This window comes from Arvicanthis niloticus, chromosome 3, assembly GCF_011762505.2.
Source record: "Arvicanthis niloticus isolate mArvNil1 chromosome 3, mArvNil1.pat.X, whole genome shotgun sequence".
Lineage (NCBI taxonomy): Eukaryota > Metazoa > Chordata > Mammalia > Rodentia > Muridae > Arvicanthis > Arvicanthis niloticus.
The window spans coordinates 62,009,409-62,021,601 of record NC_047660.1 but is presented as its reverse complement, the minus strand read 5'-3'; positions in this window follow the sequence as shown (position 1 = coordinate 62,021,601).

The window sequence follows — 12,193 nt, the reverse complement described above, 5'->3', positions numbered from 1 at the left end:
GAAGCTGGCCTTGACTGGATTCTCCTGCAGACATCCCAGGTCTGTGATGGCAGGCCTACACTGCATACCTGCCTCGGTTCTTTTTAAATCCAGAAATATTATTCTAGAAGGTTTTAGTTTTCAGTTGTTTTTATTCTCTCTATGAAGTAGAAGAATATTTTCCCCCACAGAAGCATCTGAAGTATTAAAAGACTTATACCCTCGTGGACAAACTCTAGTATTGTATTGGTAAAGCCAGAAGTATAATAATGTTTTACAACTTTTTATTAGAAATAAATTTAAAATGTGTAACTCCAAACATCATTTGCACACCCAACTATTCAACAGTGAAAAAGTGGAAGTAATTCAGATGTTCCCAGAAAGATGGATGGGCTCACAGATGAGGTTTACACACGCTGTAAAATGTTGTTTGGCCTTAGAAAAGAACATGAATGTACAATAGATATGAAGATAGATCATGTGGCACTGAAAAAAACCAGCTACAACAGGAACAAATGCTGTGCGATTTAACTTATACAAAGTACATGATGTCAAATTAAAGCCAGGTAAATATTTATAGTTTCAGCATTTGAGACTGAGGTGGTTGGTGGGAATTTGAGGCTGTCTGGAGGCAGATGGGGAAATTCTGTTAAAAAAAAAAAAAAACAAAACAAACATAGAAACTGAGGTATGGAAGCACACACTTGTCATCCCAGCACTTGGGAAGTGGGGGTAGAAAGATTGGGAGTTCAAGGGTAGCCTGGGCTGCCTGAGATCCTGTCTCAAAAAAAAAAAAAAAGTATTAAGTTCATAGGGATAGAAAATGGTGTTTTCTGAGACACGGAGTGAAGAGTGCGGAGTTAGTGGTGGGTGTGGGAGTTCATTTGGGAATTTGGTGGCACTTGCAGTGTGAATGTACACAAAGCCACAGGAACTGTGTGCTTAAAATGAGGAAGACATTCAATCATAAATTATATATTTATTACATTTTACATATTATGCAAAGACCAGAAAGACTTGTGCCTGTCATGTTACACATTTTCTAGGTGACAACTAATACAATAATTATATGGTTTAATTGTTGGTTGTAAAAGTTTGCTTCTTGTTTGATTTTAACAGACTGCATTTAGGGTAATTTGAGAGTAGATATGTACACACATGCACACATAAGACAAACTGACTAGACAGGGATTCTCAGCTGGATCGCATCTCTATGTTCTAGCAGCATTTCGAGCTTGAAGATAAACAGTGAGCCTGGCTCTGTGGCAGGTGCTCAGAACCTGAGTGTTGAGAGAGACCTTCACTCCAATAGCCACAGGAGTGAAAATGTGTTTGTGTGTGGCGTCCCCTGGTGGTCACCACGGGAATTGATTCTCTAAGCAAATCTGTGTGATGAAAATTCAATCCATATTTGTTGACCATGTCTGTCCTTCCTCAGTGTGACAGCTCAAAGTAACACAGCAATCTTGTGTTTGCTCTTGTTAATCTTGTGTTTGACAGAATGTAATGAGTCTTTAAGCACCAAAGTTCATGGCATATAAAAATCTCCTGCTTGAGTTTTTAAAAAGCAACGTAGACAGCACTGTTTGTTAGCTACTTATACTAATTGGCAGGGCACCGTGTCTGGTTACTCTGGGGATATAAATGTTTTTAATAGCACATTTGTAACCAGCCCAATTATTTATTGAACATCTGGTTATCTAAGACTTTGGGCTGGGGCTGGGGGAGGCCCCACTTCCTGTGCTCAAAGCATCCATGGTGCTGAGTTGTGCCAATCTCTGTCCACAGAAGGATTAACAGTGTTTATTACAAAGTGAATTCATAGGCACATGTAAGTCTTGATAAGACAATGGCAGTCAAAGAAGGCCTGCTGGCACAAGCCTGTAATCTTAGGATTTAGAAAGCCGAGACAGAAGAATTACTGAATTTGAAATCAACCCAGGCTATACAGAGATATTCTGTCATAAAAAGTAAAAATAAATAGAACAAAGCCCTGATTCTCATCCTGACTGTCCTCCAGCAATTCAGGGTCTGTGTAGAGAACATAGCAACCATGGCAGGAGCAAGTTACATCACAAGCTATAATGCCCAGGGGAGCTCTGGAGAGGTGGTGAGCTTATCTGGATTGCCTTGGTTTTAGTCTTCAGCACTGTGAAAACAAAACAAAGAAATCACTATGACTGTGTTGATGCTGCTGTGCTTCTCAATTGCCAGGATCCCCGGCATAAGCCACCAGACCCAGCCCAAATGTGGGGTTAGCAATGAATGGGCCTGAGGGACGTGGCAGGGGTTGGCTAAGGGCATCAGGGCAGAGTCGGTGGCTGATACTGGAGGCTCTTTGTTGGTTTTGCTTTGCATGAATTTTGACACAGGATCTCACCATGTAGATCAGGCTGGCCCTAAACTTGAGGTGATCATTCTGTCTCTATTTCGAGTTCATGTTTCTTCTCTGGTGGCTTAGTGCTCTTGCCTCTTATCATATGTTGCTTTGTGTCACCTCAGACTGCCAGCAACACCATTACCAGATGTGGCCTCTATACCTTTGATCAAAACAGTGACCTGAATAAACATATGTTCTTGTGATTTGCCCTGTTTGTGGCAGTGCTTGGTGGGAGCTAGGAACTGGTGTTCCTGGAAGATCATGACAAATCTGTGGGCTGATTTCTTACTTGGTGTTGCCAGGAACCAAACTTGGGTCCTCTAGAAGGAGAGAGAGTTCTCTTCACCCCCAAGCTGTCTTCCCAGCTCCAGGAAGGGTTTATCTAGCTAGCCCACAATTGCACTTTTGTATTTCGTTAGAAGCTGGTGATTTTTATTATTGTCTTCATAACAGAACTGTCTTAGAGATGGATCACTTGGGCTTTTCTGCCATGCTTTGGAGAAAGAAGGATGCACCAGTCATAGACAGGGCCTCACTACCTAGCCCTGGCTGTCCTGGAACTCACTGTGTACACCAGGCTGGCCTCAAACTCACAGATCACCCTGCCTCTGCCTCCCAAGTGCTAGGATTAAAAGCTTACTAATACTTCTGTGGAGAATCCACCCTATATAACTGAAGACAGGTATGCAAGTTATACAAAGTGGCCTCGTCTTGAGTTAAAGGTCGAAAGAAAAGACTCCCCCCAAAGCTTCACACTTCACAGAGGAAGTGGCTTCCTACAGAAGGCGGGGAACAGCACCTACCACTCTGCAGTGGCACATGGAATCACCTGGACAAAAAAGGTACTAACACTCTGGAAACTACCAAATCCACTGAAGAAAACAGGAGGAGGCTCTCTGTTCATTGACTGGAAGTTTACAATTGCAAAGATGACAAACTCCCCAAAACCAGTCTATAGATTTGGGGTGACTCTTCAAAGTCCTAGCAAGAGGGCTTGCAAAAACTAAAACTCACCCTACCATGCACAAGGATTATCCTAAAGGATGATCCTAAAAATCATATGGAAGTGCAAGAAATAAAGAATCTAGTCAAAATAATTTACCCAAGCTAAAGAATCTGCACTTCACGATTTCAAAACTTACTATAATGCTAAAATAAGAGAGTATAGTATGGCTATAAGGACAGACACATAGATTAACGGGATCAAATGAGACTGAAAAAATAAATATTTAGGCTGGAGAGATGACTCGGTGGTTAAGAGCACTGGCTGCTCTTCAGGGGGCTCTGAGTCCAGTTCCTAGCAACCACATGGTGGCTCATAACCATCTGTAATGGGATCTGATGCCTTCTTGTGTCTGAAGGCAGTGACAGTGTACTTATATGTAAAATAAATAAAAAAATAAAAATCTTAATTAAAAAAAAAAAAGAAATGAATCACTTGACCCTCTCTCTTCTCTCTTCCGGGTCACAGTGTTTGCCTCTCACAATAACCCACGATCCCTTAGATCTCAGGTCCCTCGGCACACACAAGCCTCAGTATAATCTTCTTTGTAGTGTTATCCATTGTAGGAGGCACAGCACGCAGCCTCTACATAGATGCTGACCACACAGCAAAGGCATCACCTGCAGGAGGACCTAATTGAGGACTGCCTGAGAGATCAAAGATTACTGACACAGACAATGCCAGCCAATCAGGAACTGCTGTTTAGAAGAGAGGTTTTCTTGGGACCAATGGGGCACAGGTAGAGGGTATTAAAGGAGCTTGCAGCAGTGTTCAGATGAGTTTGCTGTGGAGTTTCTTACCTACTCCCAGAGTCTGTGTGTTAATTTGATGCCACCTCACCTCCAACACCCAAGGACAAGTAGGGTTGGGTGGCAAGTGGTCTAGGACACAGATAACAAGCGTTTTTGAGGAAAATAGGCTTAGTCTGCCCACCATAACCACTCCTTTTCCTGTCATAACACCACTTTCCCTGGGCAGACAGAGAATCTTTGCCTTTCGTGGAGTTGTCACTTTGTGGCAGAATGATGTCAACTGAGACTTTGCCTGCACACTGTACACTCTGGCAGGTTTTAGGAACAGCAGTCATAGTTTCAGTGGAGTGCTATCAGCACAGAAAGAGGTGGAGCCAGAAAGGAAGTAGATCTCATAGGTGCTCGTTTTAGTCTACCATGCAAGAGAATTTATAGCCCTGGGAGCTTGAGAGAAGCTGTTACAACTGCAGTCAGCCTGTCTGCCAATGCTCAGCTCCCCTTTACAACACTCAAGTCAGGAGCCTCTGCTTAGGGAATGGAGCCACCCATTATGGGCAGATCTTCCAACCCCAATTAACATAATAAAGATAATCTTCCCCGCATAGGTCCTTTTCCCCAAGTGATTCCAGGTTTTGTGAAGTTAACAGTTACCACTATCTATCACACCTGGGCTTCATATGACCTGCTTCCCAACCTCCCTGACCAAAATTAGGAGACCAAAACAGAGAAAGAATGAGTAATCAGTGCAGGGCCATGAAACAGTTTGGGAGGAATCCAGAACTACCCTCACTATGTAGATTGCTCTCAGAGAAAGAGAGAGGTGAGGGTGGGATGGGGTGCGGTGGGGTAGGTAGAAACTTAAGGGTTCTTTGGAAGGTCGGTTGTGTCAGGTGGTGTTTTGCTGGAACGAACATGGGAAGGAATGTTGTCCTGAAGCAGACGCAGGTGAAAAGATGTTCTGCTAAAGCAAGCACATGAAAGGACATGTGATGAAGTATCCTTCAATAAACACACACATGTTTCGGTCCACCTTACATTGCATAACTGAGCTCCATTTGTCAGGATTCCATAGAAAGAAACTCACCAAAACAAACAAACAAAAACAAAACAAAACTTCTAGTGGTGTGCCTCGGCTTTTTGCTGCTTCCATGGACTTGGAATTGGCAATTGGCAGGATGATGTCTGTTGAGACAGACTCATTGTGCTGAGGCAAGATACTTGTTGAGGCAAGACCTTTGGATGTTTGGAGGATATGTAATGTTTGAAGGGAGTATAAATAGGACTCAGTAGATCATGAGAGGGGCTTGCTTGTAGAGGTAGCTCTGCAACCGTGGCCTCGCATCTTTGCTGATCTTTGCTTCGTCGTGAGAAGCACACCCGAGAATTTCTCCTTGCGTCCTTCTTGGCTCTGGTTCCTCCCGCTGACTCATGCAGATTTGACTGAGGCCTGGCTGTTCCTCCTGGGTCGTGCCACTGCTGCTGCTATCCTGACACTATTGAACTGGACTGCTGGGGTATCTGTGAAGTATTTGCGAGTGGATTAAGTTGCTGCTGCTGTAAACTGAATTTCCTAACAACACAGATGGGATTTGCTCCAAAGAACCATTTCTAAACAGGTCCACTTCAGAGAGAGAGAGAGAGAGAGAGAGAGAGAGAGAGAGAGAGAGAGCTCAGAGTTGCCATGCATCCTATGAACTATTGCTAGGCCAGGTACTGGGGAGAGACATTTGCATATATAAACTCATTCAGGCTCCACTTTCAAAATCCACAGAACTCTTCAGTAAGAAAATGGAGGCTTGGAAAGTTGACAGCTCCCTCTGGAGACTATAAAGCTAATACATACCACAGCCAGGAGATTGATATGAATTGCTGCCCCAAGCCCTGCTCTTAACCGTCATGTGCAGGCAGCTTGAGACGGGAACTTTCTGGGAAATGCCTCCCCAGGAAATTCTATCCTTTTGCCAACCTCACAGTGTAGAACTTCACAACCCCTGATAGTGTGGTCCAGGATCCAGGCTGTGTGGGATTGCTTACTGCTTCCAGGCTATGAATCTGAACCCTACAAGTCTGGTAGTAAACATTTGCCTTTGTGAACATATTTACACATAAAAGAGGTGTATTATATGCTTCTGTCTTAGTGTGGTCCATCATTGATTAAAATGTCATTAGAGGGCACAAGACTCTAGCTCCCCATAGACAAAGAGAAGGGAGGTTGGGTTGGCAGCATAGGGCTGCAATCTCTGCACCTCAGTAGGCTGAGGCAGGCAGATCATAACCTCATGGGCTGCCTAGCAATTTAGTGAGACTGTGTCTCAAATATTAAAAATAATAAAATTAATGTTAATAAATATTTAACAATGGGGTAAGGTGAGAATATAACTCAGTGGTAGAACAGGTTTCCCTAACAGGAATGGAGCCCTGGATTCAGTCACCAATATTGCAGGAGAGAAAAAGAGAGAGAGGGAAAGAAGAAGAGACAGTCAAAGCACTTGGGCTTGCTTTGATGCGGAAGGGTACGTAGGACCTGTGGGGAAGCTGATAGTGTTTTCTCCATACACACACTGATGGTTTGAATAGGAATGGACTCTATAGACTCATGGGTCTGAATATTTGGTCCATAGGGAGCAGCAACTATAAGAAGGTGTGGCCTTCACTTGCAGAATAGTCGACTGATTATATCTGCCTAGACAGAGTAATCAGCCCTTAATAATTCTGCATCACTAAGGTCTGTCAGATGATCCTGGGCCAGAAGGCTGAAGATCAGATGCTCCAACATTTTGTAGTATAGGGACTGTCCAGGTGTTCAGCAGTATCTATAACTGGCTAAGGTTTAGAAGCTATGCTTTGTGCTTCCCATAATTTCAGTTAACTCATTCTGGATTTCTGATGGGGTTGAAAACTTATAGTCTCATAGCCAATCCTGGCTATTTACTTTGAGAGAAAAGATCTGAGAGGATGGTTTTCAGCTTACATTCATTCTAAAGCCAAGAAAAAAAGCAAGTTTCAGAACTAAATGTTTTAGTTAGGAGAGATGACAGAGGTTCTGGTTAGTCAACAAAATGATGGACTGGGTATTAGGACTATCTTGTACATCACTGGTATAAATTGGTATAATTATGCTGTAATTGTATTTTGAGAGAAAAGTTTTATTTTAACAGGAAGGGTGATATGTAGGAGGAGCTAAGGTGAGAAGAAGAGAAGGAGTAAGGAGAGGAGAAGCTAGGTGATGAGAAAGAGAAAGAGAGAGGGGGACATGGAGGTAGATGTTCACGTGTCTCCACCAGTCAAAGACAGTTGATATATCTAGGTTGGGTATTGGGTTACACTTCTGATTGAGCATTACCAAACTTATAAAGCCTTTGATTAACATTTTAAAAAATTGTATAAAAGCAAAAAGGAAAAGGGGGCATGGGACAGGGGTTTTCTAGGGAGGGGAATTGGGGAAAGGTGATGGCATCTGAAATGTAAATAAAATATCGAATAAAAAAAGGTGTGGTCTTGTTGGAGCGGGTGTGACTTTGTTGGAGTAGGTGTGGCTTGATTGTAGGAAGTGGACTTTGAGGTCTCAGAAGCTCAAGCCAGTTCTCTGCCTGCAGATCCAGATGTAGAGCTCTCAGCTCCTTCTCTAGCATCATGTGTTCCTGCCATGCTTCCTTCCATGATGATAATGGACTGAACCTCTGAACTGTAAGCTAGCCCCAATTAAATGTTGTCTTTTATAAGAGTTGATATGGTCCTGGTGTCTCTTCACAGCAATAGAAACCCTACGACAGAAGTTGTACCAGGGACCGGGATATCACTGTGATAGGCCTGACCATGTTTTTGTTTGGAGGAATGTGGGCATTGAAACTTTGGGTTAGAAACACAGCTGAATGCTTTAAGCAGAATTTAATGAGACATTGTAATAGCTATTCCCAGCTATTATCAACTTGACTATATCTGGAAAAAACTACAATCCAGAAAAGGATGTCACACCTCTGACCCAGATCTTGAGACTGGAAGACACAAGTTTTTGATCTAGATCTTGAGGCTGGAAGACACATCCTTTGATCCAGAATTTATAAAGATCTTGTGAAAAGGTAAAGAAAGGCTTAGATCCAGGCATGATGGTACACACCTTTAATCCTAGCACTTAGGAGACAGAGGCATGCAGATCTCTGAGTTCAAAGCCAGTTTACAGAACAAGTCCCAGGACAGAGAAGCTTAGGCAGTGAAGGAGTTGGAAAACAGGAAGCAGGTGAAGATGTAATAGAACAAGGAGGGGCATGTTCCAGCCTGAGCAAGCATCAGAACTCAACAGTTTCAGCCATGTGGCTCTGGTTTTAGAGTCAAGAGTAGAAGGGGTTACTGGGAAAATTGATGCTGGTTAGCTGGAGCTAAAAATTGGTGGTGATCAGCATCACTAAGGTGAAGTCTTCTGGAAAGTATTTTCTGAGAGCACAATGAATCTGTGTTCCAGAGATAGCCAAGGTTGTACCTCATGCTGCAGCTATACTTGGTAAAGTGTAAGAATCACCCAGGTGGTACTGATTTTGAAGACATAAAGGAGTCAGAGAGCAGCTGAGGCTTGGCACTGTGAGAGGCTAGGAAAGGCCATTGGAGAAGTTACAGCCTCAGTTGCTATTGATGGCTCAGGACTAAAGGAGTCATGAGAAGAAGTTGAGGCTTGGCATCATGAAGAGAGCCTAGGCGAGGCTATTGGTGAAGCCTAGTTACAGCAGAAGACCCCAGTGTATTGGAGATGCCAATACCATGGAATGACCAACAAGAACAGCAGCAGTGGGGTGGCAGTGACCAGAGCCTAGAGTACTACACAGGGTCGAGCTGGAGAAGTGACCCAACCCTTTGGAGGAGCCCAGAAGATCATGTGTGGCTCCCAGACATTGGAACAAGAAGCTGTAAAATCAAGGTTGCCTTGGAGACCCCAAGATGATCGAGATACCATATCTGTGGGGTATCTGCTGAGGAAAACTGCTAACAGGGAGTGTAACCAGCCCAAGAGAGAGAAGTGCATTACAATCATCAAAGCTGAAAGGTATTGGACATCAAACATGGAGATGCAGAGTTTACAGTTGTTTCTTATGTTTGAACAAGCCTATGGAGGCCAAGGAGTAGAATATGGTGGGTTGAGTATGCTTGGCCCCTGTGAATTGGCACTATTAGGAGGTGTGGCCTTGTTGGAGTAGGTGAGGCTTTTTTTGGAGAAAGTGCATTTTTGGGAGCCTGCCCAAGCACTGGTTCTCTCTGAAAGACAGCCCAGGGGGAAGAGCATTGGTGGAGGGCACAACAAGAAGGCTGGTTACTATAAAATAACATTTACCTATTTTGACTCTAAATTACTCTGAGGCCAGAAGCTGCATGGATCTGGCAATTAACACTCAATTGTTAAACATCGAGGGGGGTAGGTGAGGAGGGGGGTTAAGTAAAGAGGTTCTTTGATTCCTTCCCCCAACCCCAAGTCCTTCCTGGCTGAGCCTGCAGCTGAGAGTTCACTGACTCCTTGCCAGCTTGAAAAAGTCACAGAAAGAAACAAAAACTTTGAGAAGAGACTCTAATGTTCATTTCTAAGAGAAGAAGAAACTAAGTTTCCATTGATCTTAAAAAACTTGACTCCAGTATTATTGTTGTTCTCAGAACTTGGACTTTTTCAGGATGCATGATCACATGGTCTTCCATGCATCTTTTTTTTTTTTTTCAAAAGTTCACAAGTTCAATCATAGATTCAAATAATAAAATGAAGAAGTCACAACAAAGATGTTTACATGTGTTTCCATTAAGACTAGTTATTTATCTGCCACTAGTGCCACAAGTTCATTAAAAGTTAAAAACTATAATTCTTATGTCTAAGTAACATACTATGTCAAGAGGTGAATCACCTGCCTAGTGTCTCATTAGTATTGAAGTTCTGTATAGATAACTCAGTCAATATTTTATCTTCTCTCCTTATACCGTCAATAAACTGCTCATTCCCTTCTGTGACCTTTAGTTATTAGATAATGATTTTGCAGCCTAAAGGAATGGTTTTCTAGACTGTAAATCTGTTTCATGACTGCTTTCTATCTTAGTGAAAATAAATAGCATGTGACACATGAAAGTTTACAGATTTCTCATTGCAGTTTTCAAATTACAGAGGGCTCAAAATTGCTTGAATACTTTTAGGAATTCTATAGAATTACCATTCAGAATTAAATCATCTATTTGTCTATATAGCACTGCTATGAGAGAGTATACCTTGGTTGATCTGCAGAAAAATCTACCCAATAGGGAGGGCTGATGCCCAGGAATTGTTATATTAATTTAATAATGACTAGAAGAGCATATCAGCTGCAAGAATCAATCCTGAGATGTAATCTCTTGGGGAATGCCTCCCAGAGCCTATCCATTGCAGTCCATGCAAAATTGGTAGAGCATCTCAGAAAAGTCATCCAATAGCCTTATCCTATCTTAGATGGCTTCTTTCAGTGCATCACTGTGGAGGTGAGCTTTGAGGATCCTATGCCCAGTGTGAAAGAGAGTCTTCTCCTGGCTGCCTTCAGATCATAATGTAGAACTCTTGGCTCCTCCAGCAATAAAATTCAAACTAAGACACCTACAATGGGGACTTTTGAAGTTATACTGAATGCATTTCTGCATTATCTTATGGCTACAAGCCTATGGGGGACTGGAAGTGGAATGTGATGGTTTGAGTAGGAATAGACCACATAGACTCATGTGTTTGAATACATGGTCCATAGGGAGTGGCACTATTAGGAGGTGTGGTTTTACTGGAGTAGGTGTGGCTTGGTTAGGAGAAGTCTCTAGGGGTTGGACTTTGAGGTCACAGAAGCCCAAGCCAGTTCTCTGCCTGTTACCTGAGGATCCAGATGTAGAGCACTCATCTCCTTCTCTAGCACCAAGACTGTCTGTGTGCTGTTATGACAGTAATGGACTAAACTTCTGAAACTGTAATCAAGCCCTAATTAGATGTTTTCCTTTATAAAAATTGATGTGGTTATGCTTTTTTTTTTTCACAGCAATAGAAACCCTAAGATGCATATCCTACCAGAGATGTCAGTGTGCTGGTTTCCAAATGCAGCAGCAATCCAGCTAGGGAAGCAGTTGAAGTATCCATAGTCAGGTAGTTTAATCCCTCTGTAGGGAGGCATCTGATATAATATTCCACTTCATGCCGGTCAGTGACTCTCTGGCCAGGAGCTGTTATCTATAGTCACAATGGATCTTTATCATGTGAATCTGTCAGTTGTACTGGGGAGTCATCTGGATGGTCTGTGGGTGTAAGGGTCAAGTGGTTATTTAAAGAGGTGTCAGCAGGTGTAAGCAATGAGATCCATGAGGAATTTTGAAAGCCTCTGTCCCATGGCTCTGGTGCTTGTTGTTGGATCCCAGAGGCCTGGCCAGCTAGTTACTCCCTGGTGGCATCACCTACTAGACCAGACTGATTTACACAAAGGCAGGTCACCTCTCCCAAGAAGAGGTGGAGCCTGTCTTTTTTTTTTTTTTTTTTTTTTTTTATGCTCTCAGGAGACCTAAGCCTTTCCCATTCCAGAGTGTGGCTACTACTGGTGAGTATGCTCATCTTGGCTTTGTACTGGGCTTGGGTAACCTGAGACCCCACTTGGTTTGGGGTCTATGAACACCCCTCTTCTAGTAAGAGTTTACTAGGCAGCTTAGGTCCCTTGCCTGTATGTCTTATGCTTCAGCCCCCTACAATGCATCTAGCTACCTGGTAACAACACAGGACTCTACCTGCATCAGACTACGCATGCTCCCTTCTCTGACCACTAGAATACATTTCTCCTTCCCTTGACAGCAATCAATATTACCTTCTAGTAAATGTATTACTGATGTATCTGAGAAACAAATGGAAAGAACAATCTGGCCCAGACTGGTTTTGAATGCATGCCCAATAAGAAAAACTGTGCCTTCAAGTAAATCCCTATTTACCATCTTTACTGTCTTCTGCCAAGACATAATTTAGTATGCATATGACTAAAGTCAGATGAATTGTGGGAAGGGACGCACGCAGTAGAAGCAATTATATTGAGATTATCTCTGTTACTCAAAACACCCCAAACCACA